Below are 19,301 nucleotides of genomic sequence, written 5' to 3'. Positions count from 1 at the left end.
TGAAAGGAACAGAATTTAATTTTAATACATGCAAAGCCTTTCAAGGTCTGTCTGCATCCTGCCCTTCTTACTCAATCTATGTTTTCTAAAGAAAACATTGAATTTGTGGTTTCCTTTCTATTGTATTTCATTCTTTCCACATTTTTTCTGTACTTTCATATCTTTTTCAACTCTAGTTACATGTTTAAACTTTTCCTAATTTTCAGTCAGACTCTCCTTATGTTGCCCAGGGTGAATTGAACTTGTCCACAGTCATCCCTCCATATGTAGGGTACAGAGATGTCTCACACATATAAGCTATCCATTGAATAATAATGGACATATTTGGATTTATTGTTATTTCCAATACAACGACATATTTTTTACCAACCTGGAGGTCTGGAATGTTCTCTCTGGTTTGTAACACTGCTCAAATTTGTATGCTTGTATGTAAATCCCTTATAGATAATTGAGTAGAAAGTAGGCTACATTCATCTTTCTATCCCCAAGTTTACAAAGATATCTACCATGTATACATATTCAAGAATATTTATTTTATGAATGGTATGGATATAAGTGCCATCAATGAAGATAGAAGTAGGAAAGAGTCTCAGTAACAAATTCAGGAAAAGTGAGAAAATGAAAGATGACTCATATTTTACATTTGAGTGATAAAAGAGATAGGTATGAACACTGGAAATATGGAATGCAGGGAATAAAAAGTTTGAGACAGTAAATAAAATTGGTTTTGGTCATCTGGAGCTTATTAAGTAGTTACATGAACAAAAGCTAAAGGACTAAAATGTCCTCAAGTTCTACTTCTTGAACAATTAAAAGATCATCTTTATAAGATTATCAAAGGATAGCATAGTGATCAAATGTAAGTGATCAAATTAGGCTAGGAAGAAACAAGGGTTTTACAATATTCACAGGTTTAAAAATATGAGACAAGTTTCAGGCAATGACCAGGAAGGAACATATCCTGGGGTTAGACAATCTGGTTTTATTCAACATGCAGGTTCTTTGCTATCATACCAACTTCACATGAATAGCCACTCATTTTCAGATGCTCATCAATGTCAAAAAAAGCTGTTATATTTTGGAAAAGTTAGTCACTGAAAACACTTGAAACTTTGTGTCAATAACATGAATGTAAATGATTTTTCAAAAGTCTTGGTTCCTTAACATGAATAAATTTATTTATCAAAATATTATAGAAACCAGGTACGGTGGCATACAACTTTACTCCCGGTGTTTAAGAGATGGAGAAAGATAATGCATTCCAAGCCAGCCTAGGCTGCATAGTGAGATTCAGGTCAACCTGAGATACAGGAGAAGTTACCTCAAAATAAAAGAGGATGTCAATAGTGAGAAGGCATAACAATGAAGTCATACAGTGGGAACTGATAGTAAGGTTCCATTTTGTAGGAATTTAGCATCATTGATAAAATAATTTTAAAATAGATTGAGAAAGAAGTTTAATGGCATTTTTATTATGATTTAGGTGAAAAACAACAGTACAAATAAACTTAAAGTTTCAGCAGCCTCCAGGAGGAAGAGAGATGAGAAAAAGTCATGTCTTTAAGGTTAGCTGTGGAGGTCAAAGAAACAGTGAGATAGCTCAGAGTGTTAGGAAACTCATCTTTAGGAGTGTTGAGCTTGGAGGGTACCTCATCATCACAGGTTCTGGCATCTCAAGGCAAAACCTTACACCAGTGAGACATGATTAGAAATTGAAATAGGGGCAGGAAAAGTAAAGAGTGTATGTGGGCTAATGGGCTGAGTAAAGAGCCCCAGAAACCTCCAGCCATACCCTGTCTGCAGAAAAACTTATTTCAGATTTATCTTGATGTCTTAGTTCCTTTCCTATTCTGCCACAGAACCAGGAGCATTAAGAAATCACACATAGCTGAGTAAGGCTTCATTTATACCACTTTCTGTCAAAAATGTTGGGATAAATAAAAAAGAAACAAAATAAGGACCTGCATGGTAGCTGTATTTTTCACTTTGTTTTATGAAAAAGATGCAAGAAAACAAAAATGCATACAATCTCAGGAATTGTTCATCTAGAGGCCTCTGTAGCATCCTGCCAGAAAGATCTTTCTTCAGAATTGTTGTCAGTGTTTGATGAGAATATCTGAAAAGGCAATCTCCAAGTTGGGCTGTAATCCAATTAGTAAATTCAACAAATTTACTGAGCATTATAAATCCCTAGGATAACAATCAAAGGAGACACTCTTTCCTGCCCTCAGGGATCTCACAGTTCAGGAGAGACTGCCTATTTAGAAATTCTTTCAAGTCTGTCTTATCTTAAGAAGACAGTTACAGGAGAATATCCAAACAGAACTGTGCACATTTTGTCTAAACCACAGCTGCTTTGGAGGACTAATCATACCAAACAATGAGAAAACTCTTTGATTCTTCTGTGGCCATCTTTTTGGAAGATGATAGATCTGTGAACATTAAAAATTGTCCTTTTATTTAAGTCATAATCTTGCTCAAAATTTAGCCAGAATTTTAGATACAGATAATTTTTATTAAACTAACTTATAATATATCTAGGCTCAGATTACCAAATGATACAAGGTGATAGATTTAAGGAACAAACTTTAAACAAAGCTACAACTTCCCTGGGAGTCGCTGTTTCTGAAATTTTATCCAGAGATCTGTAAGGTATTTTCTGTTCACTGAATAACTTGGGTAGTTAGGTAACGGCACTATACATTAGAGATAAATTTGGAAGAGATCATATTTTCTTATGATCTATGGGGCTAAAAGGCATATTTCTCATGTTTATCACTGTCAGCTAAAGAGAACAAAATCAGGTAGGAGTTCAAAATGGCAGTGATTAAAATGAATCATTAAGCCCGGGGATTTACTAGGTGTGAGGCAATAAGCTGGAGATGAGCATTGAGGAATAACAGTTACCATTCACAAAGAATTTTCCCAAATGACTACACATAGCTTGCCATTTATTTCTTTTTTTTTTTCAGTAATTATTGCAGTTTTTTTTTAATTTTATTTTTTCTTATCAGTTACATTTTATTAACTCTGTATCCCAGCCATGTCCCCATCCCTCATTTCCTCCCAGTCCCTCCCTCCCTCCCTCATCTCCACCGAGCCCCTTGCCAAGTCCACTAATAGGTGGGACCTCCTCCCCATTCATCTGATCCTGTTTTATCAGGTATCTTCAGGACTGGCTGCAAAGCCCTCCTCTGTGGCCTAACAGGACTGCTCCTCCCTTGGGGGGTGGGGAGGCCAAAGAGCCAGTCATTGAGTTCCTGTTAGAAACAGTCCTTGTTCCCCTCACTATGGGAAACCAATTGGTTCCTGAGCTACCACAGGCTACATCTGAGCAGAGGTTCTAGGTTACATTCATACATGGTCCTTGGTTGCATGTCAGTCTCAGAAAAGACCCTGTGCCCAGATATATTTGGTCCTTGTGGAGCTCCTATCCTTTCCTCATCAGACTAACTCCCCTTCTTTCTTATGATTCCCTGTACTCTGCCAAAGGTTTGGTCATGAGACTTTGCTTTGAAAACACTGCTAGTTAGAGTCTTTCAAATGCGCTCAGTAGACTCCTGTCATATGTTCAATGCGCGTCCCATCTGTCTTTCTAAATGAGGATTGATAATCTTACCCCATTGATTATCTTTTTTAGGTGTATAGATTTCATTATGTTTTTCATATTTTATAGGTCTATATAAGTGAGTATATACCGTTTGTCTTTCTCCTTCTGGGATATTTCATTCAGGATGATCTTTTCTAGATCCCACCATTTGCCTGCAAATTTCATGATTTCCTCCTTTTTGATTGCTGAATAGTATTCCATTATGTAAAAATACCACAATTTCTGTACCCATTCCTCCATTGATGGACATCTGGGTTGTTTCCAGGTTCTGGCTATTACAAATAATGCTGCTATAAACATGGTTGAGCAAATATCCCTTTTGTGTACTTCAGCAAACTTTGGGTATATACCTAGCAGTGGTAGAGCTGGGTCTTGAGGAAGCACTATTCCTAATTGTCTTAGAAAGCGCCAGATACATTTCCAGAGTGGTTGTATCAGTTTACATTCCCACCAGCAGTGGAGGAGGGTTTCCCTTTCTCCACAACCTCTCCAGCATGTGTTGTCCCTTGAGTTTTTCATCTTGGCCATTCTGATGGGTGTAAGGTGATATCTCAGGGTCGTTTTGATTTGCATTTCCCTGATGGCTAATGAGGATGAGCATTTCTTTAAGTGTTTCTCTGCCATTCGATATTCCTCTGTCAAGAATTCTCTGTTTAGCTCTGTTCCCCATTTTTTAATTGGATTACTTGGTTTGCTGCTTTTCAGCTTCTTTAGTTCTTTGTATATACTCGATATTAGTCCTCTGTCAGATAAAGGGTTAGTGAAGATTCTTTCCCAATCTGTAGGCAGGCGTTTTGTTTTGATGACAGTGTCCTTTGCTTTACAGAAGCTGTTCAGTTTCATGAGGTCCCATTTATTGATTGTTGCTCTTAGAGCCTGTGCTGTTGGTGGTCTGTTCAGGAAGTTGTCTCCTTTGCCAATGAGTTCTAGGCTGTTCCCAACTTTTTCTTCTAACAGATTTAGAGTATCTGGTTTTATGTTGAGGTCTTTGATCCACTTGGACTTTAGTTTTGTGCAGGGTGATAAATATAGATCTATTTTCATTTTTCTGCATGTGGACATGCAGTTGGACCAGCACCATTTGTTGAAGATGCTGTCTTTTTTCCATTGAATGGTTTTGGCTTCTTTGTTAAAAATCGAGTATTCATAGGTGTGTGGGTTTATTTCTGGGTCTTTTATGCAGTTTCATTGATCCTCCTTTCTGTTTTTATGCCAATACCATGCAGTTTTTATTACTATTGCTCTGTAGTACAACTTGAGATCGGGGATAGAGATACCTCCAGATGATCTGTTGTTGTACAGGATTGTTTTGGAGATTCTGGGTTTTTTGTTTCTCCATATGAAGCTGAGAATCTTTTTTTCAAGGTCTGTAAAGAATTGAGTTGGTATTTTGATGGGAATTGCATTGAATCTGTAGATTGCTTTTGGCAGGATGGCCATTTTCACAATGTTAATCCTACCAATCCATGAGCACGGGAGATCTTTCCATCTTCTGAGATCTTCTTCCATTTCTTTCTTCAGAGACTTGAAGTTTTTCTCAAACAGGTCTTTCACTTGCTTGGTTAGTGTCACCCCAAGATACTTTATGTTATTAGTGGCTATTGTGAAGGGTGTTGTTTCCCTAATTTCTTTCTCGGCCCTTTTGTCTTTGGTATACAGGAGGGCTTCTGATTTTTTTGAGTTGATTTTGTATCCTGCCACTTTGCTGAAGGTGTTTATCAGCTGGAGGAGTTCTCTGGTTGAATTTTTGGGGTCGCTCATATATACTATCATATCATCTGCGAATAGTGACACTTTGACCTCTTCCTTTCCGATTTGTATCCACTTGATCTCCTTTAGTTGTCTTATTGCTCTGGCTAGGACTTCAAGTACTATGTTGAGGAGGTATGGAGAGAGTGGGCAGCCTTGTCTTGTCCCTGATTTCAGTGGGATTGATTTAAGTTTCTTGCCATTGAGTTTGATGTTGGCTATCGTCTTGCTGTATATTGCCTTTACTATGTTTAGATATGTGCCTTGTATTCCTGATCTCTCCAAGACTTTAAACATGAATGGGTGTTGGACTTTGTCAAATGCTTTTTCAGCATCTAAGGAGATGATCATGTGGTTTTTCTCCTTCAGTTTTTTTTTTTTATCTGCTGGATTACATTAATGGATTTCCATATGTTGAACCACCCTTGCATGCCTGGGATGAAGCCTACTTGGTCGTGGTGGATGATATCTTTGATGTGTTCTTGGATTCGGTTTGCAAGTATTTTTTTGATTATTTTTGCGTCAATGTTCATAAGAGAGATAGGTCTGAAGTTCTCTTTTTTTGTTGGGTCTTTGTGTGGTTTAGGTATCAGGGTGACTGTTGCTTCATAGAATGAGTTTGGTAATATACCTTCTGTTTCTATTTTGTGGAATAGTTTGAGGAGAATTGGAGTTAGCATTTCATTGAAGGTCTGGTAGAATTCCGCGCTGAAACCATCTGGCCCAGGGCTTTTTTTGGAGGGGAGACTGTGAATGACTGCTTCAATTTCCTTGGGGAATATAGGGCTATTCAGTCTTTCTACCTGATCTTGACTTAATGTTGGAAGATGGAATCTATCAACAAAATTGTCCATTTCATTTAGGTTTTCAAATTTTGTGGCATATAGGCTTTTGTAGTATGACCTAGTGATTGTTTGAATTTCCTCAGTGTCTGTAGTTATGTCACCCTTTTCATTTCTGATTTTGCTGATTTGGATAGATTCTCTCTGCTTTTTAGTTACTTTGGCTATGTGTTTGTCTATCTTGTTGATTTTCTCAAAGAACCGGCTTTTTGTTTCATTGATTCTTTGAATAGTTTTATTTGTTTCTAATTGATTGATATCAGCCCTGAGTTTGATTATTTCCAGCCTTCTGCTCCTCTTGGGTGTATCTGCTTCTTTTTTTCTAGGGTTTTCAGTTGGGCCATTAAGTTGTTTGTATGTGATGTTACAAATTTCTTCTTGCAGGCACTTAGTGCTATAAATTTTTCCTGAGCACTGCTTTCAATGTGTCCCATAAATTTGGGTATGTTGTGCCTTCATTTTCATTGAATTCTATGAAGTCTTTAATTTCTTTCTTTATTTCTTCCTTAACCCAGCTGTCGTTGAGTAATAGTTTGTTCAGTTTCCATGTGCGTGTAGGCTGTTTGTTATTTCTGTTGTTGTTGAGGTCCAGCTTAAGTCCATGGTGGTCAGATAGGATACAAGGGATTATTTCAATCTTTTTGTATCTGCTGAGGCTTGCTTTAGGACCAACTATATGGTCTATTTTGGAGAAGGTTCCATGCGGTGCTGAAAAGAAGGTATACTCTTTTGAGTGTGGATGAAAAGATCTGTAGACATCTATTAGGTCCATTTGATTTAGGGTCTCTGTAAGTGTTTTTATTTCCCTATTTGTTTTCTGTCTAGTTGATCTGTCCCTTGGTGAGAGTGGAGTGTTAAAGTCTCCCACTATTAGGGTTTTAGGATCAATGTGTGATTTAAGCTTTAATATTGTTTCATTTACGAATGTAGGTGCTCTTGTATTTGGGGCATAGATATTCAAAATTGTGATGTCCTCTTGTTGGATTTTTCCTTTGATGAGAATATAGTGGCCCTCCTTATCTTTTTTGATTAACTTGGGTTGAAAGTCTATTTTATTAGATATTAGGATGGCTACTCCTGCTTGTTTTCTGGAACCATTTGCTTGAAAGACATTTTTCCAGCCCTTTATTCTGAGGTAGTGTTTATCTTTGTTGCATAGGTGTGTTTCTTGGATGCAACAGAATGATGGATTCTGTTTCCGCAACCATTCTGTTAGTCTGTGTCTTTTAATTGGGGAGTTGAGTCTGTTGATGTTGATAGAAACTAGTGACCAACAATTGTTACTTGCTTTAGATGTGGGGTTGGTGGTGTCACTGAGTTTCGTTGCTTGTCTTCTTTGGTTTTTTTGTTGTGTAGTTATCTATTTCCTCTGTTTCCTTCGATGTAGTTGTTTCCTTTGGTTTGGAGTTTCCCTTCTTGTAACTTCTGTAGAGCTGGGTTACTATGTAGATATTGTTTAAATTTGGTTTTGTCTTGGAATATCTTGAATTCTCCGTCTATGTTGATTGAAAGTTTTGCTGGGTATAGTAGTCTGGGTTGGAATCTGTGGTCCCTTAAGGTCTATATGATTTCTGTCCAGGCCCTTCTGGCTTTCATAGTTTCTGTTGAGAAATCTGGTGTGATTCTGATAGGTCTACCTTCATATGTTACTTGGCCTTTTTCTCTTGCTTCTTTTAGAATTTTTTCTTTGTTTTGTAGGTTCAGTGTTTTGACTATGATGTGACGTGAAGAATTTCTTTTCTGGTCTAGTCTACTTGGTGTTCTGTAGGCCTCTTGTATGTTTATGGCCATCTCCTTCTTTAAGTTGGGAAAGTTTTCTTCTATAATTTTCTTGAAAATATTTTCCGGACCTTTGAGGCTGATGTCTTCTTTTTCTTCTACTCCTATTATTCTTAGATTTTGTCTTTTCATGGTATCCTTGATTTCTTGGATGTTTTGTGTTTGGAACTTTTCTGATTTTATTTTTTTCTTTGAGAGATGTGTCAAGTTCCTGGTCTTTTCTCTATGTTCTCCAGCTCCTGGTTTTTCTCTATTTGTGTTTTCTTTATTGATTTTAATTCTGTTTTCATGTCTTGCACCATTTCCTTCATTTGTTTGATTGTGGACTTCTGCTTTTCAATGATAGCTTCTATTTTTTTTGTCTGTTTCCTCTCTATGTATCACTAATTGTGCCTCTACTTCTTTGGGTATAATTGCCTGCATTTCTATGAGAGCTTTGTTTATTTCTTCTTTATTTGCCTTCATTTGTGTGGACATTTCTTTGAGAGCTTTGTGCATTTCTTCTCTGTTTGCCTCAATTTTCGTGGTCATTTCTCTGAGAGCATGATTTGTTTCGTCTTGGTTAGTCTCGATTTCTTTGGTTATTTCTCTGAGGGCTTTGTTCATTTCATCTCTATGGGCCTCTAATTCCTGGAGAAACATAGTTTTGAGGTCGTTTTCTTCTGTATCTAGTGAATTGAAGTGTCCATTGTTTTGTGGGGTTGCTGGCGAGGTCATTATGTCCTGATTTTTGTTGGGAGTGTTCTTATGTCTGCCTCTAGCCATCTGGTTATTTATAATCCTCACTGGTTGTTCCTCAAGATTGTAGTTTGTGCTATGATCCTCTCTTTCTCTTTTCTGGACTGTTTTTTCAGGAAGATGAGAGAGGTTCAATGCTTTGGGTGTGTGCACTGTGTTTTCAGTTTTTCCTAAGTAAAGAATGTGACGCTGGCGCTATTTGCCTGCACTTTTAGCGGGCGCAGTGTGCATGCACGGATTCTCTGACTATTGCAGTGGCCTGCAAGCCACTATTACGCAGTTCTGACTGAGATCCAGAGATTGTTTGCCTGGATTACCCTGGTGGACCTGCAAGGCAGAGGCTTCAGTGTTGGGGTCGTTATCCCAAGAATCCCCATGATGCCCACACTAGGGGTGTGGGTGGCAGGGATCTCGTCTGGTTGCTTCTGTGGAGAGGCCCTAGGTCTGGGGCAATCTCTCCCTAGAAGGCTCACTCACTCTCTTGCAGGACCAGTTGGAATGCACAGGGGTTCCCCTTGCTCACTACTCTCTGTTTTGGTCCTGCTGCGGAAGTGCAGGGGTAGGCTAACAGTCAGCTCTGTGACACTGTGGCCGCAGGACTCGGTGTCTACCTTTCCTGTGTGCTGCCTCTTTGTCCTTTCCCTCTGCCAGGAGGGGTTATGTTGACTGGTCCCTGGGTGGCGCAGGAAATAGTTAGGATGAGTGTACTCAATCCCAGATCCCGGGCCCAGATCTCTCTGACAGAAGCAGCCTATCGGTAGAATCTATGTTTGCTGATCCCAAGACAGTACCAGGTAGGGTTGAGTGTCCTCAGATCCAGAGCTTGGGTTTCTCTGCTAGGGGCCGCTGGGTGAGCTGGAGAGAGGGTGCTGTGTCCTTAGAAGGCTGCTTTTCTGTCTTTCTCCTCTGACCTTCTCCTCTGCTTGGGCAAGCTTATAGAGGTGCTCTCATGGGAGTGCCAGCAGGGGTTGGGGTTTCTCAGTCAGATCCTGAGCCCTGAGCCAGCGTTTCTCTGCCAGGGGTCGGGGGTGGGGGCGCCGGTGATAGAACTTGCTGCTAGACCTTATTGCGCTGGACCCAGGATAATCTCAGGACGTGTAGAATGACCACAGTCCCAGATCCCGAGCTGTAGTTTGTTTGCTAGGAGCGGCTGGCAATACTGGAGTTCCAGCACTGTGAAGCCGCTGTGCGCCTCTTTATCCTTCTGCTCTGCTTCAGCAGGGTGATGGCGGCGTTTGGGGGAGTGCCCGAAAGGATTGGGTTTTTTCAGCCCCGATCTCGGTTTGGGGTACAGACAATGTGGTCTGTGGCACATTCTGCTGGATGCCTCCTGACTTCTCCGAAGAGGGAGTAGGGATTTAGAGCTGGGCGTGCAGCTGCGCAGCTGTAATCCGTGCACGGGGGGGGGGGGGGGGGCTCAGTTGTGAGGGCGGTGGGTACCTGCGGTTTGAGAGACCTTCCAGGGAAAGACTGGGTGACCCGTGACCAGTCTGGCAACTTTGCTTCCCCGTGGGGTTTTTTTGCAACTGGGACTCTCAGCCTCAGGCCCCCTTGTGCCCACCAATCAGCCTGGGAAAGTGATCAGTACAAGCAGGCTTGCGGCACCAGCCTGGAGACCCAAAGCCCGAGTTACCTGGGTTCTCCTCCGGGTTCTGGCTGGGCAGCCAAGAGTGGACCCGACCGATTCCCACACTGTGGGAGCCTCCCCTCACCTGGGAAACACGATTGATCGCTGTTGTTTTAGGGTCCAGAGTTCAGTCTGCTGGTTGCTGCACGAAGTGTGTTGTCCTGCTTCTCAGACATGGTGTTCTCCCGGTGCCGCCATCTTGGCCGATGAAAAAATACTTGTTCTCTTTTTATTATTTATATTTTATGCATATTACTGTTTGGTCTGTATGCCTCTCTGCACCGCAGACATGCCTGGTGTACCTGCAGAGATCAGACTGGAATTACAGATGGTTGAGAGCCACCACGTGGGTCGCCATTTATTTTCATACTGTCCATTTTTTGTATTGTTTTACTCCTTGAAAAAATTGTATTAGAAAGGCTAAAAAATTTTCCCAAATCCCATAGGTAATAATTGCTGACAGTGACATTCAAACTTAAATATGACCAATAATGATGCCATTGCTCTTCAGGTATTTTCAGCTGTCAGAATTTTGAATGTATGGATTTTGAACACAGTAGACAAGAGGTAGGCTAATAAGCCAATTTAAGGGACTGAGTGGAAAGAGAAGCATCATGCATACTTCACTCCCAGGGCTTGAAGCCTGAGCCAGGAGACAGCAGACAAATCACTGACAACCTGGAGAGATTCTAGGATGTTAAACAACCCTTCATCCTGTCTTGAAAGTTTACATCAGCTAAGACATTCCTTTTATAGCAATAGTTTGAATAATTAATGTGATTCTGATACTGTGATTAGAAGCTGTGGAAAACAGAATTCTCCCCCCCTCCCCCGCCAAGATCCAGAATGTATTTTCTTTATTTTTTTTTAATTTTTTATTCTTTCTATTTTTTTATTAATTACACTTTATACACTTTGTATCCCCTCATAAGCCCCTCCCTCCTCCCTTCCCAATCCCACTCTTTTCCCTTACTTCACACATGCCCCTCCCCAAGTCAGCTGATAGGGGAGGTCCTCCTCTCCTTACTTCTGATCTTAGTCTATCAGATCTCATCAGGAGTGGATGCACTGAAATCTTCTGTGTCTGGGTAAGGCTGCTCCCCCCTCAGGGGGAGGTGATCAAAGAACAGGCCAATCAGTTCATGTCAGAAGCAGTCCCTGTTCACATTACTATGGAACCCATTTGGACACTGAACTGCCATGGGCTACATCTGTGCAGGGATTCTAGGTTATCTCCATGCATGATCCTTGGTTGGAGTATCAGACTCAAAAAAGACCCCTAGGCCCAGATTTTTTGGTTCTGTTGCTCTCCTTGTGGAGTTCCTGTCTTCTCCAGATCTTACTATTTCCCACTTCTTTCATAAGACTCCCTGCATTCTGCCCAAAGTTTGGCCATAAGTCTCAACATCTGCTTTAATAGTCTGAAGGGCAGAGCTTTTCAGAGGCTCTCTGTGGGAGGCTCCTAACTTGTTTCCTTTTTTTTTCTTCTTCTGATGTCCATCCTCTTTGCCTTTCACAATGGGGATTGAGCTTTTTAGCCAGAGTCCTCCCTCTTGATTAACTTCTTTAGGTGTAGATATTTTAATAGGTTTATCTTATATTACATGTCTATATGAGTGAGTATACACTGTGTGTCTTTCTGTTTCTGGGATAGGTCACTCAGGATGAGCCTTTCCAGTTCCCACCATTTACCTGCAAATTTCATGATTTCCTTGTTTTTCATTGCTGAGTAATATTCCATTGTGTAGATATACCACAATTTCTGTATCCATTCTTCAACTGAAGAGCATCTTGGCTGTTTCCAGCTTCTAGCTATTACAAATAAAGCTGCTACAAACGTGGTGGAGCAAATGTCCTTATTGTGTACTTGAGAATCTTTTGGATATATGCCTAGGAGTGGTATAGCTGGATCTTGAGGAAGCGCTATTCCTAGTTGTCTGAGAAAGTGTCAGATTGATTTCCAGAGTGGTTGTACAAGTTTACATTCCCACCAGCAGTGGAGGAGGGTTCCCCTTTCTCCACAACCTCTCCAGCATGTGTTGTCACTTGAGGTTTTCATCTTGGCCATCCTGATGGGTGTAAGGTGAAATCTTAGGGTCATTTTGATTTGCATTTCCCTGATGGCTAATGATGTTGAACATTTCTTTAAGTGTTTCTCTGCCATTCGATATTCCTCTACAGAGAATTCTCTGTTCCCCATTTTTTAATTGGATTACTTGGTTTGCTGCTTTTCAGCTTTTTTAGTTCTTTATATACACTGGATATTAGCCCTCTGTCAGATAAGGGGTTGGTGAAGATTCTTTGCCAATCTGTAAGCAGTCGTTTTGTTTTGATGATGGTGTCCTTTGCTCTACAGAAGCCTTTTCGTTTCATGAGGTCCCATTTATTGATTGTTGCTCTTAGAGCCTGTGTTGTTGATATTCTGTTCAGGAAGTTGTTTCCTGTACCAATGAGTTCATGAATTCTAGGGTGTTCCCCACTTTTTCTTCTAATTGATTTAATGTGTTGGATTTTATGTTGAGTTCTTTGATCCACTTGGACTTTAATTTTGTGTAGGGTGATAACTGTGGATCTATTTGCATTTTTCCACATATAGACATCCAGTTAGACCAGCACCAAACTGTTGAAGATGCTATCTCTTTTTCATTGTATGGTTTTGGCATCTTTGTCAAAAATCAGGTGTCCGTAAGTTTGTGTTTATTTCTGGGTCTTCTGTTTGGTTCCATTGATCCACCATTCTGTTTCTATGCCAGTACCAAGCAGTTTTTATTACTGTTGCTCTATAGTACAGCTTGAGATCAGGGATGGAGATATGTCCACAAAATCTTTTGTTGTAGAGAATTGTTTTAGCAATTCTGGGTTTCTTGATATTCCATCTGAAGTTGAGAATTTTTCTTTTCAGGTCTGTAAAGAATTGTGTTGCAGTGACTAAAACAATTTTAGACTGAATGAAAAATATCAATGCCCATCTATGCCAGCTAGTGCTTTTCTCCATGTGTGGTTTGGCTATAAATAGTAGTGGCATTATGGTTTCTGTTTTTCACAAAAGAATTTCTGTAGTCATCACTCACCGGTACACGAGTTCACTTCCACAATGCATTACATTCTGCACTTTTTCATTTTCATCAGAACGAGCTTTCATTTTCAATTTTCTCTGATGAAGTTGATGATACACTATTTATGTTATACTGATCTTCACCAAGCTCATTAGGTATAATGTGCCAATAGCAATCTCCAAAGATTATTTTACTGACTGTACACTTGCTTGAATATTTTAACATGTGTAAATTGATAGAGGTAGAAGATGCATAGACGTATTTCATGATGGGATAATTATTCCATATATTTTACCCTCCTATTGCACCAGTCTGAGGGAATTGCCATTCATTGTTTTAAAAGCCAGATATGTTTTTTTTCTTTCTTTCTATTTTTTTTTGTTAGAAGATTCTTCTCTTTTTATTTTGCTCTTTAAAAAATTTAGTTTTTATATTTTCTTACCTTCTTGGGAATATTATCTGGATTATATATGTAGACTTCTCTAGGTTTCTTAGAGAAGATAATTCTGGGATGACTTGCTAAACTCACATAAGTACTTGAAAGGTTATAAAATTTCCAGCACATTGTCAACTCCTATGTTCTAAGCACTTGCTTATTAAAAGTGGTGAGCAAGATAGTGACTCTGTGAGGAACACTTCTATCATATTCTTTATCTTTGTTGGACCTAAATTTTATGCTTTCTAAACCCTGGTTAAATAATTGGTTGTATGGAACTTGACATCTACACATAACTACAAAATCCATTTTACATACATAAAAGCAGAGTTTGTTGCAGAAACTATTTCTCAAAGGGGTTAGTCAAGGTATCACAATAGATGATATCTATATTAGAATACTCTGGGATGCCTTATAAAATAATATTTATTTTGCTTGCAATCACAACGTTTCAGGTTAATGCTTGGAATTCTGCATATTAACAAGTTCTTCAGGGGATTTCAATGCAATGTAACTAGGATCTCAGCAACATTCACCAAGTATCATCAGGCATTATGCTAAGCATCATAAATAGCTCCCTTAATTCTCACAAAAGTCCTGTTATGAGATACAAGATGGCTGTGCCAAACATGCTGGTTATCTGGACAGCAGCTTAGCAGTGAGTACAAGGTGTCTGGCAGGCAGGCCATACTATGAACCCCACAATTCTGATGTCTGTATTTCTCAGGAGAGAGGAGAACCCAAGGGAATACTTGGAGGTCCATCTTCAGGCCTCTCAGCTAATACCAGAAAAAAGTTTCATGGCTCCTTCTCAGCATTACATCAACCTTAGGCCACCCCCTCAAGCACACTTTCTGTGAATACCTTCCTCAGTCAGACCAGTGGCTCATGGTTCCTAACCAAAACAGCCCTAGGCCACTCACCAAAGCTCACCTTGTTTGGATATCTTCCAGGGATCAGCTGTTGGCAGTTCAGACCATGGGCACTCACTCTTGCTGCCTAGGGAGTGAATACATTCCTATGCTGAGGGTGAGGCTCCAAACCCAGGTGCCCATTCTCACATTCCTATGGACACTTTATGGGTAATAGTGGCTCCTGTTTCCAAACCCAGGAAATCTTCCTCACCACCCTGTGGACACCTTCCTGGTCACTGTAGTTAGTGGCACTCACTCTCAGCATCTTGTGGAGGGGATACCCTCTTATACTGTGGAGAATGCAAGGCACCAAGCGGCGTGCTCCCCACCTGCCTGGCTTACGCCGGTCAGAATCAGACAGCATAGAGTGGTGCTGAGCTAGGCACAGGACTCAAGCCCCATTGTCCGCCATCTCAAGGAAACAAGTGGGAAATGGGAGCACCCTAGTCACAGAGATATTTCCACCAGCACCCCAGATGCCTGGCTCACCTAGGCCAGAAAGAGTAAGCCCAGCATATACAGAGAACTCAGCAGAATGGACTAGGCAATGGATGCAAGTTCCTTTGTCCTCCTACCCAAGGGGGTCTGGAGGACACTGGTGTAGCTCTAAGCTCAGAGAGCTATCTGTTTGATTCCCAGTAGCCTAGCCCACCTGAGTCAGAATCAAGGAGCCCAGCACAGTCAGTGAACCCAGAGGAGTTGAGCCAGGCATGATACCCAAATCACGTTTTCCACCATCTTAAGGAAGCCTGTGGGGCAATGGAACAGCTTTAGGCTCAGAAATCTTTCCATCTGCACCCCAGATACCTGGCATACCTGGGTCACAAACAGTGAGCCAGCAGAGTCGGTGAATCTAGCAGAGACTACTCAAGACTCCACAGACAGGTGAACCCAGTCTGCATGACAGGCTCCAGGAATAAACAGTTAAGGCTACTGACAACCTGATGGTTAGAGGCCCAAATAAGAAGAGACAACAAAAACCAGGATATCGTGGCTTCATCAGAATCCCCCAAACCAAGGAACATTATATTGCCACTGAATCACAAGAAAATAATCTGAAATCTATAATTACACGGTTTTTTTTTTTTTGAGGCACAAAAAGAAGAAACAACAAAAGAAAGACCGTGATAGACAGACAGGAATCCACATTCAAACAAATGAAGGAAATGAGTAAAATCATTCAAGACATAAAAGTGCAATTAGACTCTGTAAAGAAAACATGAATAGAGAAAACCCTGGAGTAGAATTTAGAGAACTGACCAGGAATCACAAAGATAAGCATCATGAACAGAATACAAGAGATAGAGACTCTCAGGTGCTGAAGGTAAAATTGCAAAAATTGATAATCTCTCAAAGAAAAGAAATATTATTAGACAAGTTCCAGATAAAAAACATACAAGGAATCAAGGATACCATGAAAAGACAAAACCTAAGAATAACAGGAATAGACAAAAAAGAAGATTTCTGGCTCCAAGACCCAGAAAATATTTTCAAGAAAATTACCCCAACCGTAAGAAAGAGATGCCCTTAAATATACAAGAGGCTTAAAGAATATCAAATAGGCTAGACCAGAAAAGAAACATCTCCTGTCACATAATAATCAAAACACTATATCTACTGAACCAGAAAAAATTATTAAAAGCAGCTATGTAAAAAAGACCAAGTAACATATAAATGCAGACCCATCAGATTCACATCAGACTTCTCAAAAGAGACTGTGAAAGCCAGTAGGCATATGTCATGTAGACACAAAGAGACCACAGATGCCAACCCCGACTACCCTACCCAGCAAAATTTTCAATCAACATAGATGGAGAAAACAAAATATTCATGAAACAACTAAATTTAAACAATATATAGGAGCAACCCAGCCCTAAAGAAGATACTGGATGGAAAACTCCAATGTAACAAAATCAACTACACTGAAGAAAACATAGACATCATGACAACAACAACAACAACCAAAAAACAAAATAAGCACACAAACACATGATCACAACCAACTCCACAATTAAAGGAACTAACATTTATTGGTCACAAATATCTATCAACATCAATGGTCTCAACTCTCCAATAAAAAGACACAGATTAACAGAATGGTTGCAGAAACAGGATCCAATATTGTGACACATTCAAGAAACACAGCTCTCCAACAAAGAGAGACACTACCTCAGAGTAAAGGGCTGGAAAAAGGTTTTCCAAGCAAATGGAACCAAGAAGCATGCTGGAGTAGCTATCTTAATATCCAGTAAAAATAGACTTTCAACAAAAATTAATCAAAAGAGATGGAAACTTTATTCTCATCAAAGAAAAATCCACCAGGAAGACATCAAAATCCTGAAGATCTATGCAACAAACAAAAGACTTCCTGCATATGTAAAAGAAAATTTATCAAACTGTAAATCACACATTAATTCCAACACCTTAAAGGTGGGAAACTTAACATTCTACTCTCGCCAAGGAAAAGATCATTGAGACAAAAGATAAACAGAAAAATAATAATGACATTTACAGAGGTCTTAAATCAAATGGATCTAATAGATGACTACAGAACTTTTCACCCCAGAACAAAAGAGTATACGTTCTTCTCAGCACCTCATGAAACCTTCTCCAAAACTGACCATATAGTCAGGCACAAAGCCAGCCTCAACACATACAAGACTATTGAAAAAAAAAAAACCCTTTTATCCAAGCAAACTACCATGGTTTCAAACTAGACCTCGACAATAACAGAAATAACCGAACAACTCTCTACTCAATGACAACTGGGTCAGAGAGAAAATAAAGAAATTAAAGCCTTCATAGAATTCATTGAAACTGAAGAAACAACATGCCGAAACTTACGGGACACAGGAAAGCAGTGGTAAGAGGAAAATTCATAGTACTAAGTGCCTTCATACAGAAATTGGAGACATTTCATGCAAGTAAATTAATGGCACACCTAAAAGCACTAGGAAAAAAAGAGGAGTAGTAGAAATCTGAAAACAATCAAAGTCAGGGCTGAAACCGATAAATTAGAGACAAAAAGAATAATTCAAAGAGTCAATGAAACCAAGAGCTTTGAAAAAATCAACAAGATAGACAAACCCTTAGCCAAGCTAAGTAAAAGGCAGAGGCACACTGTCCATATCTACAAAATGAGAAATTAAAAAGGGGACACATGACTGACACTGAAGGAATAAAAAAAACCATTAGGTCCTACTTCAAAAGCTTATGTAAAACAAAATTTTTAAATCTTAATGAAATGGACAATTTTATTGATAGAGTCCATCTACCAAAGCTGAATCAAGATCAGGCATATAAATTAAATAGTCCTATAGCCATAAGGAAATAAAAGTTGTCATCAAAACTCTCCCATCCAAAAAAAGCCCTGGGCTAGATGGGTTCCTTGTAGAATTTTACCAGACCTTCAAAAAAAGAACTAATACCTATACTCTTTAAACTATTCCACAAAATAGAAACAGAAGGAACATTACCAAACTCATTCTATGAAGTCACAGTCACCTTGATACCTAAAACACACAAAGACCTAACAAATGAGAACTTCAGACCAACCTTGCTAATGAACACTAATGCAAAAATACTCCCAAACTGAATCCAAGAACACATTAAAGATATCATTCACCATGACCAAGTAGGCTTCAACCCAGGCATGCAGGGGTGGTTTGATATACAGAAATTCATCAATGTGATCCACCACATAAACAAACTGAAGGAGAAAAACCACATGATCATCTCCTTAGATACTGAATAGGCATTTGACCAAATCCAACACCTGTTCATGTTTAAAGTTTGGGAGAGATCAGGGATACAAAGCACGTACCTGAAAATAGTAAAGGCAATATACAGCAAGACTATAGCCAACATCAAACGCAATGGAGAGAAACTTAAAGCAATCCCACTGAAATTAGGAACAAGGGATGGCTGCCCACTCTCTCACTATCTCTTCAACATAGCTCTTGGATTCCTTGCTAGAGCAATAAGACAGTTGAAGGAGATCAAGGGGATACAAATTGGAAAGGAAGAAGTCAAAGTATCACTGTTTGCAGGTGATATGTAGTATAGCTGAGTGACCCCTAAATTCTACCAGGGAACTCCTACAGCTGATAAACACATTCAGCAAAGTGGCAGGATACAAAATCTACTAAAAAAAAAAATCAGAATCCTTCCTGTATACCAAAGACAAAAGGGTTGAGAAAGAAATTAGGGAAACAACACCTTTCACAATAACAAAAAAAGAGATAAAGTACCCCGGTGTGAACCTAACCAAGCAAGTCAAAGACTTGTATGAAAAAAATTTCCAGTCTCTGAAGAAAGAATTAGAAGAAGATATCAGAAGATGGAAAGATCTCCCATGCTCATGGCTTGGCAGGATTAATATAGTAAAAATGGACATCTTAGCAAAAGCAATCTACAGATTCAATGCAATTCCCATCAAAATACCAACACAATTCCTTACAGACCTGGAAAGAAAAATTCTCACCTTCATATGGAACAACAAGAAACCCAAAATTGCTAAAAACAATTCTCTACAACAAAAGATCTGCAGG

This window comes from Psammomys obesus, unplaced genomic scaffold (assembly GCF_907164565.1).
Source record: "Psammomys obesus unplaced genomic scaffold, mPsaObe1.curated_primary_1811, whole genome shotgun sequence".
Classification (NCBI taxonomy): domain Eukaryota; kingdom Metazoa; phylum Chordata; class Mammalia; order Rodentia; family Muridae; genus Psammomys; species Psammomys obesus.
The sequence above is the reverse complement of the archived record's forward strand: the minus strand, read 5'-3'. Positions refer to the sequence as shown.